The sequence below is a fragment of the Elephas maximus genome, chromosome 19, assembly GCF_024166365.1.
Source record: "Elephas maximus indicus isolate mEleMax1 chromosome 19, mEleMax1 primary haplotype, whole genome shotgun sequence".
Taxonomy (NCBI): Eukaryota; Metazoa; Chordata; class Mammalia; order Proboscidea; family Elephantidae; genus Elephas; species Elephas maximus.
This window is the reverse complement of record NC_064837.1, coordinates 67,635,094-67,661,612: the sequence shown is the minus strand read 5'-3', so window position 1 is coordinate 67,661,612 and position 26,519 is coordinate 67,635,094.

The window sequence follows — 26,519 nt, the reverse complement described above, 5'->3', positions numbered from 1 at the left end:
GGTGTCCACAGGGCCCCTTAGCAAGGATGCTTCATTAGGAAGGCAGGTGATGTGGTTCGGGGGGTTGCCCCCATTGTGCATGATTCAACATGAAGTCCAACAGCAATGGCGAAATGTCTCCCATGTGCAAGGCACCCAGCTGGATACCAGTGAGCTGCCCTGAGGACCTGGCCCAGCCCCTAGGGCTGTCACCTGAGCAACTGGATGAGTCACCCCCAAGGATGAGGCCTTCCCAACCCCACATTTTTCTTCTAGAGTCAAAATTCAGAATTAGATAATAATTCTATGTGGATGACAATTCTCATTGTCTATTAACTAGAACAATTAATAATATGAATATAAATAATAATAATCTGTTATTATCTAATTAGGAACCCTGGTGGTGCAGTTGTTAAATGCTTGGCTGCCAACCAAAAGGTTGGCAGTTCAAACCCACAAGTGGCTCTACAGGAGAAAGACCTGGCAATCTGCTCCTGCAAAGATTACAGCCTAGAGAACCCCATGGGGAAGTTCTACTCTGTCCTGTGGGGTCACTTTGGGTCAGAATTGGTTCAATGGCTCATGGCAACAATCACATTATCTAATTTCTATTTAGAATAATTATCTAAGTAGATAATAGTTCTATAAAATCTATGTATTATAGACAACATAGCCATAAAATTTAGAATTAGGTAATAACTTGGAACTAGATAACTCCTGCCTCTATTTCTCTATCTTCCCCCTGAATGCTGCTCACTGCTCTCTTAAATGAACCCAGTCACGCCCACATCCACTTCTGTGGCCCAAGGGAGAAGGGAAAAGCCACCCTGGTATGCAGTCCTGTCGGTGCTATCCATGCTAGCGTCCTGCTCACCAGGCCTGGGTGACTGTCCTGGGTGGGTCTGTGCTGGGGACGTGCCTGGGACTGGACCAGACCAGGGAGGCATCTCCCCAGAACACTGGGAAGCAGCGCCATTAAGTAAGGAGATGCGAGGGGTGCTAGGGGGCTACGCTGTGTGTGTGCACATGCATGTGCGTGTATGTGCATGTCTTTGTGTACGTACGTGTGTCTCTGTGTCTGTATGCCTGTGTGTGTTTGCACTTGTCAGTGTGTATGCATGTCTATGTGTCTCTGTGTGTGCATATGCATGTGTGTGTATATGCATGTGTCTCTGTGTATGCGTGTGTGTGTGTGCGTGTCAGGATCTGTGTTGAGTGTAAGCAGGGAGTGGAGTCACTTCATCAGCATGGGGTCTTAGGCATTCAGTAGGTATTTCCTGAATGAATGAATGAATGTGTGAATGAATGAATGAAAGTTGAGTCAGGACCAGCTCAGGAAGGAGAGTGAGAGAAGCCCAAGTTCAAGGGCTCAGGGTTGGGGAGAATGTGTGGGGAGGGCGCTGGCCTTTCTTACCAGGTCACAGCTGTGTGGCTTGCAGGTGGAGCCCCACCAGTCTTTGGCCTTCAAACAGCTCCCCTGATGCAAGCTGGGCCACACATTGCACCTGCACCCAAGCTGGAGAGCTTCCCTAAGCACCATCCACACTGCCTCAGGCCTCTTCCTCTCCACGGCTGGCTCTTCACCTTTCCCTGGGAGAGTTGTGTCCAGATGGACAAGAGTCTGATTTCCTGGTCCCTGGGTCCATATGTCCTCTGAGCAAGCGTGGCCTGCCCGGACCTCCACGGCCTCACTCCACCTGGACTGCACACCTGCAGGGCTCTCCTGGTACCTGCTCCCTGGCACACGCCCCTCTTTCAGTTGCCTGGGGCCTGGCAGGAGCAGGTGCTCAGTTACGACACTGAACTGGGTCCTCGTGGGGACTGGAGCACCCAGCCCATTCCCTCGCTCACTGACGAGGAAAATGATACCTGGACAGTCCCTGATTTGGTAACTGGCTCAGAAGAAATGTGCACAGTTTACTTAAGAGCAACGAGTCCAGGCTTAACAGAAAGGGTTTTCTCCACAAGGCATGCCTGGGATGGCCCTGAGCCGGTGCCCATTACACCGTGTTCCTGCCTCATTTTGATGTTTACCACATGTGTGGGACTTGGTACCAGGCTTGTCCAAGATAACCAACCATCCCATGCTGGCCAGAGGCCTAAAGACAGTCCAGGAATCTGAGACAAAACCGGCTGGCAGCCCAACCCTGGACTACCCATCCCTACACCTCTGTGTTCTCCACCTGGGGCAGAGGTGGGGTTGCGGTATCCTGGTGGGGCCCCACCCAGACACACACAGCTGCGTGCTGGAAAAATGAAGACAGAAGCCTGCACCTATAGTCAGTGCTCCTGGTTAACCCTGAGGCTGGCTATTTATAGAGGCGGTTTGGAGCAGCCTCACCCACCCTGCCAGCCTCCTAGGAAGCACCGTGCAGCCACAGAGGGAACGTGTACCAAGCAACAAAAGTGTACTTGGTGTGCCCTCTGAAAGCCAAGAAAAAGGCTGCCTGTGCTGAACAGTCTAGATTTGATTTCCCACTGGCAGGCCACCTTAAAGTACACAGAAGGTGTCTGTGTTTGCAAACCTCTCTCGGAGGCGGCTGGGCCAGGCTCCAGCTCAGCCGTCTAGGAAAGGCGAACTTCTCTCACTCAGTCTGGAGACCAGGCTCGGCCATGTTACAGAATGGCCAGCTTAGGTCCCACAGTCTGCAGCACAAATACCAGAGGGAGCGCCTGAAACAACTGACTTCACTCACTTAAGTCTGTTACCAGCATAGAATATTCTAGAGAAACAGTAGTTCATGGGTGACTTATGGAAAAAGCATATTACAAGAATAGAAGATGCTTGGGAGGGGCTGAGTAAAGAGGGGCATCTGGGGTTGGCCAGCAGCCTCCCCTCTGCCCTTCCATCCCCGCCCCTCTCCGGAGCACAAGCCTCCCTTGTTTTTTGGCCCTGGGACTGCACGGAGCCCGTCACATGGTGTGGATCGTGAGGCAGCCAGAAGGAAAGGGCAAAGGGCTGAGGGTGAACCACAAATATGTAACCCCACCCTCCCCAGCAGTGACCTGAAGCCACGGTATTTAACCAGAACCAGAAGTAAAATATAATCGGTGCTTAACTCATGCTTGGCTACAGTCATGGAAGAGGATCAAGGTGACCCAGGTGGCCAGGGACAGCCCTAGAAGGTGATGGTTTGGATTCAAGGTAGAAAGTGAAGGCTTAACATGTCATTTAGAGTGGTGACACGCAGCAGGGTTCTGGGAGAGGTAGGGGCTCTAAGACCCTTCCCACGGAGGGGGAGGGCTCACGAAGGCAGAGAGTGTGAACCATCTGCAGCCCAGCCCAGCTCGGCCCAGCTCAGGAGCCTCCAGCTGGCAGGAGACTTCAGAACAGGGAACATCTGGCCCACAAACAACCAAAGTGACCATTAACAGATGAATGGATAAACAAGATGTGGTCCATCCATACAATGAAATGTTACTCAGACGTAAAAAGTAATGAAGTCTTGATACACGCCGTGTCGTGGATGAACCGTGAACACGTGATGCTGAGCCAAGCAAGCCAGTCACAAAAGGATGAGTACTGCACAACCCCCACTTAAACGAAATATCTAGAATAGGCAAATTATAGAGACAGGAGTAGAACAGAGGTTACTAGGGGCTGGGGGAGGGGCCATGGGCACCATTATTTCATGGCTACAGTTTCTGTTCAGGATGATGGAAAGTTCTGGAAATGGGTGGTGGTGACAGTTGCGCAACACTGGGAATGTAATTAATGCCACCGAATTGTCCACTTAAAAAGAGTTAAAATGATACATTTTATGTTATATGTATTTCATCACAATAAATAACAACAACAACACACACACCCCACCTACACCTTTGCTCTCGCTAATACAGATACAGCAGGCTTAAAGGCAGCGAGACTGAAGTCAGCGGGGCCACCCCAGCGAGTGGGAAAAGGTTGGTCATGCTCCTCACCGAGGTCCACAGCTGCTGCATCCACAGCTGCTCTGTCAGGTTGACTGGCCCTGCCTTTCTCCTCCTCACCCTGCACCGGTCCAGCCCCTCGGGCAGTGCCTGATCTGCAGGTACCAGCTCCTTGGCGGCACACTGGCAGCAGAGCACTGACGGTGTGTAGGCAGCAAGCAGAGGTGTTGATGGACCCAATAGGGCAGTCCTTCTGTATCTTCCTGAGCTGTAGGTGAAGCACAGGCAACGAGGGCAAGGATGGCTGTGGAGAGGATGACTTCCAACAGAGAAGGAATGGTGACAGGTAACAATTGCCATCAGAGACAGGGCCAGGGCAGGGCCACTCAAAACAGCCAGATTGGGCACCAACACCCAACAGGACGGCATGCGGGCATGGTGCCCCAGGCTGTGCATCTCAGGAATAGTAATACCCCCGTTAAGGGCTGACCTGTGTCCCCCCAAAATATGAGCTGCAATCCTGTTGGGGGAATGATCTCCTCTAGGCTGCCCGAACAAAGGCCTGGGGCCCAGAGCATTCTCTAAGGAGGCTGGGAGTTGGGTTGACTTCTCTCTCCTGATTCCTTCTCCTTATCAGATATGGAAACCCTTGTGGCGTAGTGGTTAAGAGCTACATCTGCTAACCAAAAGGTCGGCAGTTCGAATCCACCAGACCCTACTTGGAAACCCTATGGGACAGTTCTACTCTGTCCTATAGGATCGCTATGAGTTGGAATCAACTCAATGGCAGTTGGTTTGGGTTTGGTTTTGGGTTATCAGAGAAGCCTTCCCCCTGTTCTGGACGCTCAGTAACTTTCTCTGTCTCTTGCACATAGGCAGACGTCATACGGCACCTGGCCAACCCCACTTCTGTTCTTTTCCCAGCGGGGAAGAAACGGGGTCTCTCGTTCCGTGGCACAAGAGGGAGAGCATACCAGATGGTAAGAGCCAGCCTCAGGGACTGGAGGGGAGGCAGGATTTGTGTGGTCTGCTAGTTCACTACCCTCTGTGAGTCATTCTTATGCAAGGCCCTGGCAACGCGTAGCCACTGCTCCTGCTACCCTTATAAGACCTCTGCCCTCCCACTGCGGGCACGGAGATCTGCTCTGGCCCTGCTGCTGCCCAGGACTTGGCCTCATCTCTCAGTCTACCTGGTAGACGCCTTCACTGCTACATTGCCTTTGCCCACCTCTTTCTTCAGTCTCTCAGCACCCTCTGTTTTTAGGGACAAGCTCCACATTACTGGTTCCTGCCTGGACGAGTTCTAACTCCTATCCTAGTGGATACGATCCCATTTGGGAATAGGGTTTTCTTTGTTATGGTAATGGGGTCATATCAGAGTAGGGTGTATCCCAAGCCTGGTCACTTCGGAGTTAGAAAGCGAGCAGATTGGACACAGGGGCATGACGAGGGAAAGATGGATGCCACATGGAGCTCACCAAGGAACCCAGGAAGCTGAAAGACAAGGACCTTCCCCCAGAGCCGACAGAGAGAGAGCCTTCCTCTGGAGTCTCTGAACCTGTGAGAAAATACATTTCTCTTTGTTAAAGCCCCCCCCCCACTTGTGGCCCCCCCAAACTCTGTTGCGGGTTCCAGCCCCTTCCCCACCAGATACCCGGCAAAACCTCAGCCCAGTGGGGTCACAGGAATGGTTTCTGGGTTCACTCTGAAACACCTGGGTGGCACTGCTGGCTGTCCTTTCTGGGGCCCAGGCTGTGCCTGGGCTCTCTTGGACTGAGATGAACTGGCCATTTCCTTACACTGGGGCATGTGTGTTAAGGTTCTCAAACTTTCCACCCCTGAATCTCAACTGCAGCCTCCTCGTGTCTCCCTCAGTGCCTCACAGCTGTGAATCCTGCCGAGCCGTGAGGATGAAAGGGTGCCCCCTCGTCAGGTCACACCCACCAAAGACCTGCTTCCTGTTACCCAAGAACATGGCTTCTCTCTCCTCTCTCTGGGCATGTGCTCCTTATAAAATTTACCCAGCCCTGCAGCCACGGCAGTTCTGTGGGTGCCCTGGGTGTGGACACATAAGGGTCCCCACAATGAGCTCTCCCCCACTACGCAAGACAGCAGAGCTGGATGGGATTCTTGGTCTCATTCTGCAGCCCTTCCACCCACCCACCCCCCACCGCCCCCCATGGAACACAGGCTGCTGCCTCACACAGGAGAATGGCTTGATTCTGCACCTCCAGCCCTCCTCTTCCTCGCTCAGCCCCTTGGCTGCCTTCAGTCCAGTGGGAGAACTAGGTTGCTCAGAAAGGTGTTTCTGGCATAAAAGGGCATCTTTGTTACTGCAGCTCTGGCTGCAGTCGGGTTGCTCTTGCAACGTGCCTGGGAATGTCCATCCATGTGTATCTTTATGGCTTACGTTTTCCTGTGATGCTGGAAGGCATGTACCAGTATTTCAAATACCAACAGAGTCACCCATGGTGGACAGATTTCAGTGGGGCTTCCAGACCAAGACAGACTAGGAAGAAAGGTCTGGAGAACTACTTGCAAAAATCAGCTGATGAAAACCTTAAGGATCACAACAGAAGACTGTCTGGTATAGTGCTGGAAGATGAACCCCCTAGGTTGGAAGGCACTCAAAGCACGACTGGGGAAGAGCTGTCTCCTCAAAGTAGAGTCAGCCTTAATGATGAGGATGGAGTAAAGCCTTCAGGACCTTCATTTGCTGACATGGCACAACTCAAAATGAGAACTAACAGCTGCAAACACCTATTAGTAATTGGCTTTAGAAAAGGATATCCTGTTTGGTAAAGTAGAGGGTTAATGAAAATGAAGGAAACCCTCCATGACATGGATTGGCACAACAGCCACAAAAACAGGCTCAAACATACCGACCGATTGTGAAGAAGGCGCAGGAGGAGGCAACGTTTCATTCTGTTATGCGCGTGATTGTCGTGAGTTGGAGCCAACTCCACGGCAGCTAACAAGAACGACATTACTCTTCATGGTGTGGAGTGGGGAGATGGTGCTCTCTCAAAAACGAACCCAAACCAACACAAGGAAGCCCTGTTTTCTTCTTTTTAACCTTGTCAAGGATTTCATCTTACTTGGATCAACAATCAATGCCCATGAAAGCAGCAGTCGATAAATCAAACGACATATCGCATTGAGCAAATCTGCTGCAAACCTCTTTAAAGTGTTAAAAGCAAAGATGACACCTTGAGGACTAAGGTGCGCCTGGCCATGGCCTTTTCAATCCCGTCATACACATGCAAAAGCTGGACGATGAGTGAGGAAGACTGAAGAAGAGTTGATGCGTTAGAGTTACGGTGTTAGCAAAGAATACTGAATATACCATGGACTGCCAGAAGAACGAACAAATGAGTCTTGGAAGAACTACAGTCGGAATGCTCCTTAGAAATGATGATGGTGAGACTTCTTCTCACTTACTTTGGACATGTTATCAGGAGGGACCCATCCATAGAGAAAGACTTCATGCTTGGTAAAGCAGAGGGTTGGCGACAAAGAGGAAGACCCCCAATGAGAAGTATTGACACTGTGGCTGCAAAAATGGGCTCAAACATAGCAATGGTTGTAAGGATGACCCAGGACCGGGCAGTGTTTCGTTCTGCTGTACATAGGGTCGCTATGAGTCGGAACCGACTCGAGGGCACCAAACAACAATATACACAGCCAAAGATACACTATTGCAACCATTTTTGTGTGTACAACCCAGTGACATTGATTGCCTTCTTCAAGTTGTGTTACCATTCTTGCTATCCTTTCCAAATCATTCCACCACCATTATCTTAAAATCACTGCCCTCTGAGCTTCCCATCCAACCTTTCCACTTGCCGCTGTCAGCTTGATCTCCCACAGATAATTCTTTAACAGAGCGCAATGGGAGAAGCTCATTCAAAGGTAGGTTTACCTTAACTTTTCAGTCACTAAATGACCAAATCACAGCAGTACCCCAGTTGCTTCCCAAAAGTCTCTGGGCTGGCCATCGGAGGCACCCATGGTCCCCCTGGGCATCATTGCAAAAGGTAGGGGAGGAGAGATTTTTCTCAGCCCTGCCTGTAGAGCGATTGATGTGCTCAGGATGGGGAGATTAGGAGGCTGAGCCACGGAGATTTACAGAGCCATCCAAGGGCAGGCGGAGGTAATCCCGAGGCAGGGGGACACCTGGGCCCCATCGCCTGCCTCCGAGATGAAGGAGTGACTCTCCCAGCGGCTGCATGTATCCCTTCCCCCACAGACACCCTTCACCACTCTTGTGAGATGGTTGGGTTCCAAGGACGGAATTTCCTAGATTAGGCTCTTTATTAACCCTAGGTTGGGGGGTGGGGAGTGGGCAGGGATGAGGGTCTAGCTGGCATCTTCATTTCTCCTCCCCCCCCCCAATAAATCCATCCCAAGCCCATGACATTTGCAGAGCGTATTTTCACGGGTCTCCATAATCCCTTCGGAATATGAAGACTGTATTACTTTATCTTTGGTTACATTAACTTCAATTTTCCTTAGGAGTAAGTATTTGGCTAAAAATTAATATACCAAAGTTGAAAAGAATCTGATGATAGGAAAAAGAGTAATTTCATCTCTGGCTGCTCCGATCCCGGAGTACACTGGGGTTAATGTAATTAACTTACAATTTGAGCCCGGGTTGTGTACATACACTGAATCTCCCCACTGGAAACGAGATTAGATTTTATTACTCTATATATCCTGGTTATCTTCAGTGCGCCTCCAATATTACTTCCCACAATGACTGCAAGACTCCGTACTGCAATGAAACCGCGGAACCATCTGGTCCTGAGCCCGTGCCGTTTATTTAAGGATTTAATTAAATGATCTAAATGGACAGCTTCTCTGAATTAACATTTTAAACGTGACTTATTGCAGGTTTAATATTGTCTTAATGCCAACCTGGGAAACTCCACCGCCAAGTTGTTGACGTTCAAATTGAATTCATTTGGGTGGCTCCAGGGGGACCCATTAATGAGTCTAAACAACTAGTGGGGATTGGTTCTGACTTTTGATGAAGATTATTTACTGAGACAATTTTCGATGAGTAAAGAGTCACAGTAGGCAAATGCTTAATTGAATTAAAAAAAAAAATTCTCGTGGTGTGTAATATCGGGGGCGTTTTGTGTGAGCAAGCTTTGAAAGACCATGAAAGGGGCAATGGCTTCCATCTTTTTAGCTGTGCGCTACTAACAAAGTGAATGGGTGATTACATTTTCCTGGGTGATTTGCTGCTTGCAGAAGGACAATGAGTTTGGCTGGCTCAACTCTACCGTGGAAAGAAATCTCTAAAAGCACACATTTTGCCCGTGGATGGTATGTGGGTGCAGGGATGGACGACCCAATAAGCCAGGTACGCACGGGTTTACTTGCACTTACTATTCTGTACTGCACAATCTCACCTGTCTTTCACTACATCAGGGAGGTGGTGAAACCCAGGTGAAACTGTGACCTACAGATTAGTAAATAAACACAATTAAGCCCGTGTGGACCTTGCTTACTGGGTAACCTATCCCTTTGTGGTCCCACTTCTTGCCTAAAGGCAAAGATGATCTGATAGTCGTGACCACAGGTGCCTCACTGCCACCTGTCAGGATCTAACCTGTCTGAAGATGCCCTTTCTCCCTGAAGTCTCTAGTAGCTGCTGTCTCCCTGGTGCATCGCTGCTTGGGTCGTAAAGGTCTCAGATGAAATCCTGGCTTAATTAAGTAAGGATGTACTTATCCATTGGTCCTTCCTTACCTGCAGCCCTGCCCTGCCCAATACCTGGAGAGTGGCCTTGTGAGAGCTGAGCCAGAGGCACCCAGCTGAGCCACATGGAGATAGATTCCTGACCCACAGAAATGGTGAGATACCAAACGTGTGTTGTCTCAAGCTGCAAGTTTTGGGGTCATTTATCACACAGCAATGTATGATGGTGATGTTGTTAACTGCCGTTGAGTCAGTTCTGATTCATGGTGACCTTACAGATAATAGAACGAAACACTGCCCAGTCCTGTACCATCTCCATGATCATTGGTATGTCTGAGCACATTGTTGTGGCTACTGTGTTAATCCATCTCATGGAGGGTGTCCTTCGTTTTCAGTGACCCTCTGTTTTACCAAGCGTGATGTCTACTTTTAGCCATTGGTCTTTCCTGATGACGTGTGCAAAGACAGCATGATGAAGTCTGGGCATTCTTGTTTCTAAGGAGGATTTTGGCTGTGCTTCCTCCAAAACTGATTTGTTCACTCTCTGGCAGTCCATGGTGTATTCAATATCCTTCGCCAATACCACAATTCAAACGTGTTCATTCTTCTTCGACTTTCCTTGCTCATTGTCCAGCTTTTGCATACATATGTTGTTGTCAGGTGCCATCGAGTTGGTTCCAAATCACAGCGACCGTATGTACAACAGAACAAAATACTGCCCAATCCTGCACCATCCTCACAATAGTTGCTATGTTTGAGCCCGCTGTTGCAGCCACTGTGTCAATCCCTTTCATTGAGGGTCTTACCCTTTTTCACTGACCCTCTACCAAGCATGACGTCCTTCTCCAGGGACTGGTCCCTCCTGATAACATGTCCAAAGTATGTGAGATGAAGCCTCACCATCCTCGCTTCCAAGGTTCATGCATATGAGGTGATTGAAAAGACTGTGGCTTGGATCAGGCGCACCTTAGTCTTCAAAGTGACATATTTGCTTGGTAAAGCTTTAAAAAGGTCTACTGCAGTAGTTTTTCCCATCGTTCGATTCCGTTGGCATTGACTGTGGATCCAGTTCTTCGCCATTTATCATGATGTTGCTTATTAGACCATTTGTGAGGATTTTTGTTTACTTTATTGTTGGGGTGTATTGTTATTACCCATAAGGTTTTCAATGGATGCTTTTCAGAAGTAGATTTCCAGGCCTTTCTTCCTAGTCTGTCTTAGTCTGGAAGCTTGCTGAAATCTGTCCACTGTGGGTGACCTTGCTGGAATTTGAAGTACTGGAGCCCTAGCAACATGCAAGACACCACAGTACAACAAACTGACAGATGGGTGGTGGCAACAATGGATAACTAATAAAAAATGCAACAAGAGAACTACAGATCCTCATAGCTGGTGCCCAGACCACAGGGGACATCACTCAGTATTTTCTGAATGAGTGAATGGGCGATGAACAGGGAGATAGCTCTCTGCAGACTTGCTGACTGAGAGAAGGCTGACACTAAACTCCCTCTTGCAAATATCCAAGAAAGTTGACAAGAAACCACCAAAGCCATCATCATCGCAATCCCCCCTCCTCCTCGAAAAACCACAGCACATTCTCCTTTGCATCACCAAAGTCATTTGCTTTTGCCCACTAAATGGTGCCTACAAAAGAGCCGAGAAGTCACTTTAGAAAATTCATTTTCATTGCAGAGAGGTAATATTTCATTTTGTGTGTGTGTGTGCTTTAAAATAATCACATATAATTTATGTAAAATTCTAGGCTTTTAAGAGAAAAAGAAGTATTCGTTCTGCAGGGAGGACCGTAATCTCTTCTGCCCTCTGTGTCTATACTCAGCTTCTGTGCCCGTGACTTTCAGGCATGTATACAGGAGCACACTCATCTTAGAAACAGGAGCCTTGAGACAGAAGAAGAGCTTGAAGGGCATTCTCAACCCACTGGAGCTTGCCCACCCTCTCCTACGCACAACGCTTTGGAGGGACCGCGCTACCAGTTCAGAAGGGATGCAGAAACAGTTTTTAGGGTGACTGTTGTATGTGAAAGGAGCCATGGTGGCCCAGGGGTTAAGCACTTGTTTGCTAACTGAAACGTCTGCAGTTCAAACCCACCAAGAGCCACCCTGCAGCAGAAAGAAGTGGCAGTCTGCATCTGTAAAGTTTAACAGCCTTGGAAACCCTACAGGGAAGCTCTACTCTGTCCTATAGGGTCACTATGAGTTGGAATTGACTCGATGGCAATGGGTTAGGTTGAGAGAATAGAAAATTACGTGTCAAACAGATATATGCACACCCATGTTCATTGCAGCACTGTTTACAATAGGAAAAAGATGGAAGCAACCAAGGTGCCCATCAACAGATGAATGGATAAATTAATTATGGTATATTCACATAATGGAATACTACGCATCGATAAAGAACAGTGAAGAATCTGTGAAACATTTCATAACATGGAGAAACCTGGAACGCATTATGCTGAGTGAAATTAGTCAGTGGCAAAAGGATAAATATTGTATGAGACCACTATTATAAGAACTCGAGAAAAAGTTTAAACACAGAAAAAAATATTCTTTGATGGTTACAGGATGGGAAGGGAGAGAGAGGGATATTAACTAATTAGGTAGAAGACAAGAACTACTTTAGGTGAAGGGAAAGACAACACACAATACAGGAATGATCAGCACAACTGGACTAAACCAAAAGCAAAGAAGTTTCCTGAATACAACCGAATGCTTCAAAGGCCAGAGTAGCAGGGATGGGGGTTTGGGGACCATGGTTTCAGGGAACATCCAGGTCAATTGGCATAACAAAATGTATTAAGAAAGCATTCTGCACCCCACTCTGGTGAAAGGTGTCTGCGGTCTTAAACGTTAGCAAGCAGCCATCTAAAATGCATCAACTGGTTTCAACCCAGCTGGGGCAAAGGAGAATGAAGAACACCAAAGACATATGGTAAAGATGAGCCCAAGAGACAGAAAGGGCACATAAACCAGAGGCTACATGTGCCTGAAACCAGAAGAACTAGATGGTGCCCAGCTACCACTGATCACTGCCCTGACAGAGAACATAACAGAGGATCCCTGATGGAGCAGGAGAACGGTGGGATGCAGATCTCAAATTCTCATAAAGAGACCAGACTTAATGGTCTGACTGAGACTAGAGTGACCCTGGAGATCATAGTCCCTGGAACCTTTGTTAGCCCAAGACTGGAACCATTCCCAAAGCCAACTCTTCAGACAGGGATTGGACTAGACTATAAGATATACAATGACACTGACAAGGAGTGAGCTTCTTGGCTCAAGCAGACACATGAGACTATGTGGGCAACTCCTGTCTGGAGGTGAGATGAGAAGAGGGGGACAGGAGCTGGTTGAATGGACAAGAGGAATACAGGGTAGAGAGGAGGAATGTGCTGTCTCATTAGGGGGAGAGCAGCTAGGAGTATATAGCAAGGTGTGTATAAGTTTTTGTGAGAGACCAACTCATAAATGTTCACTTAAAGCACAATAAATTAATTAATTAATTTAAAAAAATTATATATGCCTGTTGGATCATATTATATTATACACTGTTGTTGTTAGCTGCTGACAAGTCAGCCCCCGGCTTGTGGCAAATCCATGCACAACAGAACAAAACTCTGCTTGGTCCTGTGCCATCCTCACGATCAGCTGCAGGTTAGACTGTTGTGATCCATAGGGTTTTCACTGGCTGATTTTCAGAACCAGATCACCAGGACTTTCTTGCTGGTCTATCTTAGCCTGGACACTTTGCTGAAACTTGTTCAGCATCATAGCCACACACAAGCCTCTGCTGACAGATGGGAGGCGGCTGCACAGGAAGTGGGTTGTCTGGGAATTGAACCTGGGTCTCCTGTGTGGAAGGCAAGAATTCTACCACCAAAGCCCCTTATATATCATATGTACATTTAAACCCTTGTCAGTACCTAAGATGATACAGAGAAAGGCAATAGCTTAAAATGTCAAGAATAAGTTAAGAGCTCTGATGATGCCAATGAAAAAAATCACACATCTTATGGAGGTGCCAACTGCCCCAGTTTGTCTGAGACTCTCCCCATTTTAGCACTAAAAGTTCTGCGTTCCAGGAAACCCCAAAGTCCAGCAACTGGGACAGTTTGTCACCTACACTAGTAAGAGACATGAATCTGTCAAAGTAAGAGGTTAGGGGACTGAGTAGATAGACGAGAGGTCCCACTTGAACAAGGGTCCACAGCCAAGAGAAATCTGACCACCACTTCCTGTGTGGCCATCACTATCTGTGTGGCCACCACTATCTGTGTGGCCACCACTTCCTGTGGCCTTTGCATAGACACCCTACTGAGGAGCCTTTTCAGCTACCTCCACCTCAGAGTTCCCTGAGTGTCCCACCCCACAGCCTTCCTGGGGCCTGAAGATGAGCAGCTTGGGGAAGGGAGCTCCAGCCTTTTGTTTTGCCAAGGAGGCAAAAGGGGAGCCCTTTCCTCTTCCTCTCCAGCTCCTTCTTGAGGGACTTGGGCTAGTGGGGGTGTAGAAGCCACAGCCTCAGCCCTGGTAAATGATTCCCGGGAAGCCTTGGTTAAGACAGCCTGTCAAAGAAAACCAATGAAGAACCTCACACAGGTCATTGGCACTCATCCCAGTGACCACAGTGGAGCCAGAGCCAGAATAAGTGCTACCTGGAACAGAGCCACCTGGGTTGCTCCACCTGGTTCAGAGCAGCACCATCAGGAAACGGGGAGGGGATAGAAAATCCTGCTCAAATATAATAGGGCCAGTTTGGAGAGTTGGCTGGACCCTGACCAGTTGCCGCAGAGCCGACTCCAACTCATGGCGACCCCATGTGTGTCAGGGTAGAACTGCCCTCCGTAGGGTTTTCAGTGGCTGGTTTCTCAGACGTAGATTGCTAGGCCTTTCTTCTGAGGTGCTACTGGGTGAACTCAATCCTCCAACCTTCTGGTTAGCGGCTGAGCCTTTTAACCATTTGCACCATCCAGGGATTCCCACAAGAGTGTTGCCTACCTGGAAAACATGAGGTCCCAGCCTGAGGCCCAGCTGTACCTGAGGGGGTAGTGGGTGTGCACGCATGGCTCCAAGGAGGGTGGGCCATGTCTCTCCCTGTATCTCCCTTGAGCACCATTCCACTACATTAAAAGGAAGATTTGAACACACCTCTATTTTACTCCATTTACCTCATTGCCAACCTTCAAAATGCCAAACGATGCCACTTGCCCTGGGGAAAGTAATTTTGTCTCTTATTCCTGGATGTCACCACAGAAACTCACTTCGATTCCTGCTGGTGGACTGGCTGCTGCTTCTTCAGGACGCCAGGCATCAAAGACAGACACCGGCTCCTCCCTCGCCCAGATCTGACTTCCTTTGGTATTAAAACCACAAGCTGCTGATTCCATACCCTGAAAGAGATGTGGAAAATAATTTATTTGCAAAAAAAAAAAAAAAGCTTAACTATGACATAGCTACATTATAAAATAGTATGCAGCCACTAAAAGAAAAAAAGCACGTTTTGGAGACTAAGGAAGTGGAAAACGTGCTGCATGAGGACATTAGCTTAAAAAAAAAAATCAGAATACAATATGATCTCAAGTTTGTGAAATTAACACAGAGAAAATAAGAGTAGAACAAAAAGGCAGGAAAAACAACAAAACAAATTAAAAAAAAATTTAAAAGCAGAAAAAGATGACCTTTAGCCTCCAGATAGACGTGTATAACCATTTGTGTACTTCTTTGTACATCTCTATTTTTCCAGTTTTTCTCCATGAACGTGTATTACGTGGACAATGTGGATTTTAAATTTCATTTTAAAAAAAGGCACCTTAAGTCCTATCACTCTCTCAGGCTCAGAGCAGAGAAATGATGCCGTGTACATGAAGTCCCCACAAGAAGACCTCACACCTGAGGCCACCAGCCACGTTCTCCTCTGGTTTATCACAAAGAACCTCCCCAACATAGGCCCGTGGAGGGCATCTGTAGGTGACCTCTCTCTGGTGGTGAAGGTAGACAGGAGAGACACTTGGGAGAATACAGAGTGGCCATCCTCACACAGCCAGAGGCACAGGGCACAAATCCGTTCAACCACAAAGGAAGTACCACCACTACCCAGTACCCCTAAACACACTCTGTCCTGCCAATTTTAACTCTCGTGGAATCTTCCAGAAGCCAGCTGACCCTGCAAGGTGCTCCCTGGGCTCAGGAGAATGTCTTAGACCTGATCCCAGACCCTGAAGGGCAGTGAAAGCATGTCTGGGTACTCCAGTTCCTGGGGCACCTCTGGGAGGGGGCAACCTGCCCTGGCGGGGATGCTGGTCAAGGGGTGCTGAGCTGGCAAGGCTGCCCGGATAAGGGCAACTGGCTTCAGTCTCGAAGGAAAAAAGCCCACGAGCAACCTCTTTGCAGCCCCAGGTCCACCTGCTGCCTGCCCATGCACCTAGAACTTTCCATCGCACACCAGAGCACGCTACGACAGCAGGCAGGTGGGCAGATGCCAGCTGAGGCTGGTCCTGGGGCAGGCGATTGGATGCCAAGACTGTTTCCCAGCCCCATTCATTCCAGGCCCATTCATTGGGCACTGTCTTAGTCATCTGGTGCTGCTGTAAAAGAAATACCACAAGTGGATGGCTTTAAGAAGGAGAAATTTATTTTCTCACAGTCTAGTGCTTTTTTTTTTCTTTTTAGTGCACTAGAAGTCCAAATTCAGGGTGTCAGCTTCAGGGGAAGGCTTTCTCTGTTGACCTTGAGAAAGGCCCTTGTCATCAAGCTTCCCCTGGACAAGGAGCTTCTCTGGGCACAAGCCCCGAGTCCAAAGGATGCGCTCTGCTCCTGGCACTGCTTTCTTGGTGGTATGAGGTCTCCAACTCTCTGCTTGCTTCCCTTTCCTTTTATCTCTTGTAAGATAAAAGGTGGTGCAGGCTATACCCCAGGGAAACTTCCTTCACATTGGGTCAGGGATGTGACCTTAGTAAGGGTGTTATATCCCACCCTAATCCTCTTTAATATAAAATTACAATCACAAAATAGAGGACAACCACACAATACTGGTAATCATGGCCCAGCCAAATTGATACACACATTTTTGGGGGACATAATTCAGTCCATGACAGGCACCTACAACTATGAACCAGATATTGGTGGCTCAGTGGTTGAATTCTCGCCTCGTGTGTGGGAGACCTGGGTTCAATTCCCAGCCAATACACCTCATGGGCAGCATCGCCCATCTGTCAGGGGAGGCTTGTGTGTGCTATGATGCTGAACAGATTGCAGGGGAGCTTCCAGACTAAGACAGACTAGGAAGAAAGGCCTGGAAATCTACATCCAAAAATCAGTCAGTGAAAACCCTGTGGATATCAGTGGTCCCATCCGAAACTGATCATCGGGATGGAGCAGGACCGAGCAGCAGTTCATGCCATGTGCAGGGACAACTCATCGGCGGCTAACAACAAGAAGAATGTAACTACGTGGCAGGACACATGCTGGAGGAAGTAACTACCAGGGTGGTGCTGCTAGTTGCCTTCCAGTCGATTTCAACTCATGGCAGCCCTGTGTGTGTCAGAGCAGAACTGTGCTCCATAGGCGTTTCAATGGCTGATATTTTTGGAAGTAGATCACCAGGCCCTTCTTCCAAGGTGCCTCTGGGTGAACTCGAACTGCCAACCTTTCACCTAGTAGTCTACCATTTAAACCAAAAGCCAAGCCAAACCCATTGAGTTGATTCTGACTCATAGCAACCCTATATGACAGAGTAGAACTGCCCCATAGGGTTTCCAAGGAGCGGCTGGTGGATTCGAACTGCTGACCTTTTGGTTAGTGGCCATAGCTCTTAACTACTGTGCCACCAGGGCTCCAGTGCAGCGTTTAGGGACTCCTAAATACCCTGTCACTCCCTTTAACGTTCTCACACTGTCAACAGCATCTGCATCACCCAGGGGCCTCGTTAAAACCTAGGTCGCAGGGCCCACCTCCAGGGCTTGTGATTCCATAGGTCTGGGTTGGGGGCCCAAGAATTTGCATTGCTAACAAGTCCCAGAGGCTGCTGCTACTGCAGGTCAGTGAACCCCACTTTGAGGATCACTGATACACACCAGGGAGAAGGGAACCTTGAAAACCGTCAGCCCCTCCTCCCTATAAACACCTGGCAGACTGCAGGACACAGAGCCCAGGGCCCTCAGGGTGTGGGGTGGTTAGGCTGCTGTAAGCTGCTCAGCAAATCTGTCCCCTGGAAATCTGGGTCTTGGAGCCAGGGAGCAGGGGCAGCCCAGCGCCCAGCCCTCCTTGGCTCCTAGCCTTTGTTCCAGGGACATCTAGGTGAGCCTTGGAATCTGTGCTGGGCCCCAGCCTCCACCTGGGAAGGCAGGCTCCAAGCCTCATTGGAATTCAGACTGCTTGGAAACACCTGGAGGCGCTGCGTTCGCAGAGGGCCAGAGCGCGGGGATTTGGCTTGGGAAGTAGATCAGAGTTAAGTCGGTGTGGGGAGGCGGGGAACCCGCCAATATTACTAAATTATTCACACATCTTTTTTCTCCCAGAAAGGGCGCGCGCCTTCTACTCAATAATACTCATCAACACCCTGAGATTTTTTTCCCGTCCATTTGTAAAAGAGGAGAAAGGAAAGAAAAACCCTCATGGTTTTTAATTAAGCGATGAAGCCAGGCCCCTCCCTAAATATTCGCCTCCGCGGTTCTTGCCTCCCCTCCAGCGAGGGGGAGGGGAGAGCCGGACCAGCACACGAACGTGGTTTTCATCATCTGAAAATCCGATGCCCAAAATAGCCCTGCCGTTGCCCTGGCAACCAGCATTTCCTCCCCCGTGCCTCCCCCCCATTCCTTTGCATATTGCGGCATATTTCTATCATCTTCTTCCAGGCACAGTTCATAAACACGCTGCGTAATAAAGAATGTTATCACCAGTGACTTACAGCCCAGCTGCGCCAGGCGAGATAGCAAGTGGCAGGCAAATACGATTTCATGCAGCTGGGGCAACAGATTGGTTGGGTGACCTTCAGAGCGATGCCAGCCCTTTAAGTCGGCCCAAACGCAGAAAGGAAGTCGGTCTCGCCCTTTCCCCGGCCGCCACAGACAATGCGCGCCGGGATAATGCCCGGGAGTCTCATTAGGGGCTGGAACCGTCTTGCCGGGAGACAGAGATTATTCCAGCAGACTTCTCCGCTCAGCTCACCCCGGCCTCCTCTCCTCTCTCCTGTCAAAGGGCCGAGGCCCGGGGATGTAGGCCTTTTTGAATTAATTATCCTCCCTTCCCCGGGATTACTGGGCTCCCATGGCTAGGGGCAGTGGGGGCGGGGCGCGGTGCCACCGATGAAGATCAAGGGCGGTTTTTTCACATCCGTTCCGCGGCTCCTTGAGTTTGGGGGTGGCGCCAATCATTATGGGGGTCTCTCTCGGGTAATGCAAGGAGAGAGGGCACTTAGCCTGACCCTCGAGAGCCGCCTCTGTTCCAGAGGCTTCTATGAGGTCCAGCCTTGCCCTAGCCCCTTGGTGAAACTGCTCTCCAGCTCTTGTTGTGCCAGAGCAAAGCTTTTGTTTATTCTTAACAACGAACTGTCGGGCTGGGCTCAGGAGAAGAGGGGAAAGTCATGCTTTGGGGCCCCTGCGGTCTTCTTGGACAAGGACCAGGAGGCAAAGGTGGTCAGGTCAGGAGTCAGGCCAGTCACACCCACCTGCTGAGAGCTGGTTAGCTGGCCTGTCCTCTGGGCTGCAACATGGATTGAATTGTGTCCCCCAAAAGATGTGTGGAATCCGGAGCCCTATACCTGTGGATGTGATCCTATGTGGGAATATGGTTTTCTCTGTTACGTTAATGAGGTCATACTAGTGACGAATGTGTCTTAAATTTACTAACTTTTGAGATACAAAAAGAGCAGATTAGACACAGAAGAGAACAAGATAGATGCCACATGGAAAGCTGAGAAGAACGCTAGAGAAGCTGAGATAAGGATTTTCCCCCAGAGGAGACAGAGAGCCTTTGCCTAGAGCCTTCTAAGCTGTGAGAAAATAAATTTCTGTTACCTAAAGCTGCCCACTTGTGGTGTTTCTGTTACAGCGGCACTAGGAGTTGAAGACAGACACGCTGTGACCCACACTGTCCTCACACTCATCTGACCCAGTGGACGGCCTGGTCTGGGGGTCCCTGCACTGTCCATCCCCGACTCCACGTACGTCCCTCTGGGCACAGCCAGCCAAGGTAGATGGTGCTCCGGGAGAGAGCCTGGGGGCAGGGGTGGATTATCCAATCGGCAAGGTGAGCAAAGATTCTGCTTCTAGGTCTGGCTGGCATCTGTCTCTCCCAACCCCAAAGCACCTTCCTACAGAATCAAAGTCTCTTTTCAAATATATACTCCCTGCCAGGGGCAGATGACCCAGTAAGCAAGGGAAGCACAGGCTTATTTGTGCTTACTTACTAATCCGTAGTGAACAATTTCACATGGGTTTCACCACTTCAAAGATATTCATAGCAACACTGTTCACAACAGCCAGAAGGTGGACACAACCCAAATGTCCCTCAACAGATGAATGGATAAACACAATGTGTTTATTCAAAGATGTGGTGAAACCTGTGTGGTATTGTTCACTACAGATGACCTGGTAAGCAAGGTAAGCACCGTGCTTACCTTATTTAATGGATAATCCCTCCGTGCTCTGGAGTCATGGCAGCTCTCCAACTCTTCCCGGGGCTCCGAGGGAAGAAGTTGTGGAGGAAGGAGGAGCCCTGGGCACCAGAGGACTCTTGGGAAGCCTGCCAGCAGGGACAGGTGGATGGGATGGACCAGCCAGGCATCCAGGTGGATCAGGGCTGCAGGTGCTGGCAGTGAGGTTGACCTCTGACCAGGACCTCACAGCACCAGTACAGAAAACCCTGAGAGCCTTTCTAGGGTCCTCTCAAACCCTCAGGCAGAGTATTCTCTGGGATTCGGCCACAGTGAGAGGTGGAGAGGGTGGTCCCACGCTGATCACAGCTGCCAGGGCAGAGCCCACCAACCCATCTGGAAACCCCAGGGGCTGCCTGGGACCCAAGCACCACCAAGACCCAAGACCCTTCATTCTTCCTCTAAAGACATGGTCCCAGAGCTGGCCGGTGGGGAAATGTGGGCTCACCCCAGGGGACAGACCAGCGGAAACGGGCCTATTTTTCTGGAGATCACATGGGGTGAAGAGGACAGGTTCCTGCTGAAGACGGCACCTGGAGAACCCATGCCACCCTCCCCTCATGCTGGGCACCCTGGGTTATTCGCCTCACCTTGCTGCCAACGCCTAGAAGTTTGGGTAGGTGGTCGTGTTTGATGGAGGGGAGGGGGACTCTGTGGAGGGGAAGAAGGCTAGTAGGTTTAGGAGCACAGAGGAGCCTCTGGGTTCTTAGTTCTGTCCAATCTGCTTCCCAAGGTAGCCCCCACAGGGAGTTTATCCATTCATCTTCTAGTCCCCCCAAGCCTTGGTTACTGAGAAGGAGGCAGCAAGAAATTTTGAAGAACAAAACAACCAACTTTCCACCCACTCACAGCAATTCCCCTGAGTAAGCCCATCTCCCAGGGTTTGCTCCCCTGGGCCCTACCAGAATTTATTTTTTTTATTGAGGTGAAACTCACATAAAATTAACTACTTTAAAATATACAATTCAGTGGCAGTTGGTGCATTCCTGATGTTGTATGGCCACCACCTCTGCCTAGTTCCAGAACATTCTCATCCCCCAGGAAGGAACCCCTGTACCCGTTAGCAGTTACTCCCCGTCCCCCTTCCCCTCCCCCCAGCCCCTGGCAACCACTAACCTACTTTCCTCTCTATAGATTTGCCTATTCTAAATATTTCATTTAAACGGAATCATACAATATTTGTCCTTTTGTGTCTGGCTTATTTGACTTAGCATAATGTTTTCAGTTAGTCTACGTGGTAGCATGTATCAGAACTCCGTTCCTTTTTATGGCTGAATAATACTCCACTGTACTCATAGTCCAGGTTGTGTTTATCCATTGTTCCATTGATGGACTTTTGGGTTGTTTCTACCTTCTGGGTGTTGTGAATAGTGCTGCTATGAACATGTCTGCAGTGTATTTGTTTGAGTTCCTGTTTCAATTCCTTTAAGTCTATTCCCAGGAGTGGAATTGCTAAGTCATACGGTAATTCTGTTTTATTTTTTGAGGAAAGGCTAAACTTTTTTCCACAATGGCTTCACCATTTTACATTCTTACCAGCAATGGACGAGGGTTCCAGTTTCTCCACATCCTTGCCAACACTTGTTAGTATCTGTTTTTGGATTACAGCCACCCTAACCAGTTGTTGTTGAGTCAGTTCTGACTCACGGTGACCCCATATGTGCCAGAGTAGAACGGTATTTTCTGGAAGTGGATCACCAGGCCTGTCTTCCAAGGTGGCTCTGGGTGGACTCGAACCTCCAGCCTTAACCCACTGCACCAACAGGGACTTCATAGCCACCTTAGTAGGAGCAAAGTGGTATCTCGTTGAGGTTTTGATTGGCTTTTCTCTCATGACTGATGATGTTGAGAATCTTTTCACGTGCTTGTTGGCCCACACTTGAATTTGACATCGGGTTTCTTTTCTTTTTCCTCTCAAAGAAGAAGCATGGGAATGTTGATAAAGATTTTTGCTCCCCAGGCCAGGAACTGCAGATGGGGCCCTGGGAAACATATGGTTCAGGATGGGGTCCCTAGAGAGACCTTCCACCTCTTAGACCTCCCTGATCACGGAGCTGAGGACAGAAAACTGCAGAAGAAGAGCCAAAGGTGTTGAAAAGCACTTAGCATTTTTCTGCTGCTCCAGTGACCTCTTAAATCTTCCAGGGAGGGGAGGGAGAAGACCCGTTTCCAAGTTCCATCTGCGCCAGGAGAAAGTTTCAAGGGGCCGGGGCTGGGGGAGGGCGGGGGTGGCGCTGGTGACTTCTTTCAATTTTCCCTACATGCAGAAGGAGGTTAGTAAATTCTATTTATCTTTTTCACCTTAAAACATTAAAAAAAAAAAAAAGCCAAACAAAATCAACTCTGTATTCTACAGACAGTGAGGGTCTTTGTAGGACAGAAAGCTCACGATTAATTTTTCCCTCTCCTCGAAACTTATACCTTGATACCATAAAACATCACTATAGACTGTTGGGTGATCCAGTCCCATAATCGACAGGAACATTAATGGAGGGAAATTGTGTGAAAAGTGCCAGTGTCCCCGCCCCTCTATCCCCAGCACGTCTTTGCTGCTCTGTGTGTTTGTCACTCCAGATCAGACACCTCCTCTGTCTTCGTCACCCCCTAAAGTGATAAACGACCTGCACACCAACTGCCCATGCCTTGTTGATGTGGGAACCAGTGTCTCTGTCTTGGCTGTCCTTTGTCCCGAAAAAGGCCTTGGTGGGACAGCCTGTCTCCCTCGGTCCCGTCTCCAGTGCCCATGACAGCCTGGTAGTCAAACAAGAGTCCCCTTCAGCCCCACGTGGGACTGGGGTGAAGGAACGTGGTCCCATGAGGAGCAGGTTGGGGTGCAGATGGGGTGAAAGGGCCCGAGTTGAGCCAGGGGTGTCCCAGCTGCCTCCTGGCCTTGAGGGGGTTGTTCAAATGGAAGGACAATTCGAGACACAGCCATATGTTCCATTTCTGCTAAAATTAGATCACTTCATTCCATGGTTCAAGAGCATTTTTCTGCTGATGGCCACACTGTCCCGTGTGACAAAGAATCTTTTCCCAGAAATCATCTGTCCTGCCGTCTTGGTGAGGACAGATGGACCAGGTACCTAGGAAGGGGGATGAGGAGGAAAAGGGGTGCCCAGACTAGTCTCTTGGCTCTATTACGGAGGGCCTACTATGATCCTGGAGCCCTGGTGGCGCAGTGGTTAAGAGCTCAGCTGATAACCAAAAGGTTGGCAGTTTGAATCCCAGCTGCTCCTTGGAAACCCTATGGGGCAGTTCTCCTGTGTCCTATAGGGTCACTATAAGTCAGAATCAACTTGAAGGCAACGGGTTTGGTTTTGGTTTACTACATTCCCAGGAGTCCCTGGATCGCACAAATGGTTAAGCACTCAGCCAATTAACTGAAAGGTTGGTGGTTCAAATTCACCCCGATGCACCTTGAAAGAAAGGCTCAGCAATGTGCTTCAGCCACTGAAAACACACATGGAGTTGTCATCAGTTGGAGTCGAATCAATGGCAATGGTACTATGCTCCAAGCACCTTGTTAGGGAGAAAGAAGACAGACTGGGCTGCTCTCAGATTCTTGGAAGGCAATGGTCACTTAAAGGTACCTATATGTGCTGGGAGTCCCTTTGGTACAAATGGTTAATACACGTGGCTGCTAACCAAAAGACTGGAGGGTCAAGTCTAAACACAGGCACCTCGGAAGAAAGGCCTGGCAATCTACTGCTGAAAAACCAGTCATTAAAAACCTGTGGAGCACAGTTCTACTCTGACATACATGGGGTTGCCATGGGTTGGACTTGACAGCTGGTTTAGAATGTGCTGAGTACAGTTAGGTGCTTTACCTGCGTGTTCTGATCTAATTTCAGGAAATGTTAATAAGATGAACATGCAAGAAAGCTAGAAAATGAAGAGGCGGCATGGAGTCGTGACTGGTGGAAATCTGTGATCATAAAGACTGGGATGCATAAGAATAACAACAGTGATTATAATAATAACAATCACAGAGTTTGAATTGCACACTGACCACGTGCCAGACACACTTGGAGTGCCTCCTTTGGGTTATCTTGATTAGGACTCAGAGACTACAGAATAGACACCAGTCTTACCCCTTCTGCATGGACATAAATGGTTGAGTGGAGGTTTGAACCCAGGACGATCCGACTCTAGAATCTGCACTTTTAACCATGATGCTGTCTGCCTTTTTACAGGGTGAGACGAGAGGGTAGGGAGGGAGGAGGCAACTGACCAAGAACCAGCCCATCCCACTGTGACCTCAGAGCCACCTGACACTGGACAGGTCATCAATCCCAGGGTCCAGTTCCTGGAGCTGGGGGTGGGAGAAGCGTGCCTGGTCCACAGAGGAGCAGCTCAGGTGACATGGTCACATGCCATCTCTACGTGGCAGTAGCTGGCTTTGAGTGTCAGCCTTTGAAAATTCTGTGGAGCACAGTTCTGCTGACATATGGGGTTGCCATGACTTGCAGTCGACTTAACAGCAATGGCTTTCATAACTCAGGTATTTGTCAAACCTTAGCCTACATCTGAAACACCTGGGGCATTGCTTAGAAAGCAGATTTCCAAACAGAACCTCACACTTATAAAATCCAAATCCCCGGAGGAGGGTCTGGGATCTGCATTGAATCCAATGCAGGCGGCTTCAAAACCACCTTGAGAAACACTAAGCCACGCCAGTATGTCCCAACCCCCAGATCTCTGAGGGGCAACACGTTACCACCAGCTGGTTGGACGCCCATGTGTGTGCTTGTTTTCTCTATCAACAGACACTAAAAGTGCAAGAGCCGCAGGGAGGGACTTGAACATCTCTGGTGCTAAAAGGAGCCCATGGTTTCTAAGCATCCGTGCAGCCTGCTGTTGATGGCGCCATGTCTAATTGTTGCCATGCCCTTAATACCACCGGCCACTGGGGGGCGCCTCATGAGGACTTGCTGACTCACAACCCAAATGTAGAACACTTGAAAAGAACTAAAACTTCCCCCAAGCACAGCCAAAGAAGAGGGAGTGCCCATCAGCTAAGGCACCATAAATCTTTATATGTTTTATGACTCTCACATCTCTTGTCCGGCTTGTGCATAAAACTTCTGCAGATTTATACAAGCCGAAAGCATAAGTCATTGCCTTCCCAATCGGGTCTATATCTTGATGACCTTTTAGAAACTAATGAGTGCCTCTCTGTTGTTATCCATAATTGGAAAAGCACTGGAGATAAGAAAATTTATGGCAGTGAACGAGCTACCTGAGCAAAGCCATAAAGAACACGGGGTGTCTAAAGGAGCGGCCGAAGGGAGGGAGGCGCCCTCCTCTTGCTCAGCCAACGTTACCTCCACCAGCCTGGCCTGCTGCAGCCACCACACTCGCGGCCATCGCCGGGACCCTAAGGATGGGGCTCACCAAGGCTGCTCCAGGCACTGTGACTTCAAACAACTGTCCAGGAGCAGCTCAACTTCCTGCAATTGAAGTTCTAAAGAGACACAACCTCCTGCAGCCGAGTTTATCCCCGTTTTCACACCAGTATGGACTGTTTCAGTGGAGTTCAAAGATGGGCAATGACAGAGGGACCTGAGAGAGAAACGGGATCACAGGGGATCCTTGTCCCCTTTCAGATCCTAGTTAGCTTACTGAGGGCCTGGTGCATAGAGTTAACACAGCCCACTGCTAACTGAGAGGCTGGAGCTTCACGTCCACCCAGAGGCACCTCGGGGGAAAGGCTTGGCGATCTGCTTCTGAAAAATCAGCCACTGAGAACCCCACGGAGCACAGTTCTACTCTGACAGACATGGGGTCGTCCCAATCGGGGTCATCTCGACAGCAACTGGTAACCGATACTACGCGCCTACGGTAGCAGCTCTGTTCTGTGGGCTGGGGGTACCGCAGTGAGCCAAACATATGAAAATCCTCGTTTGGGTGGCGTTTCCATCCGATTGGGCCTGAGATGTATTCTGAAGGCATTAGCCCCACAGGGAGCAGGGAACACCCCTGAAGGGCTGTACGAGGCACCAACCAGTGATTCCTCTTCCAAATGGTTTCACAGAAAGTGGCTGCTCTCCAGGCCGGGATGCCAGGCTAAAAGAACTCACAGTATTAATCCCAGTAGCCAGGGGAGCCAAGGAAAGGCATGAATCGATTCAGCTAGCATTTATTAAGCACCTTTGATGTCCAAATGGCTCAGTCTGGGAGCTTCAGCTTCCGAACACAGCCCTCAGATCTCCAAGGAGTGTGGAGCCAGCGTTCACAGCCACATGGGGCCACCGAGTCGCCCCTCAGAGAGAAGGAGGGACAGCGTGGACTTGTCCTCA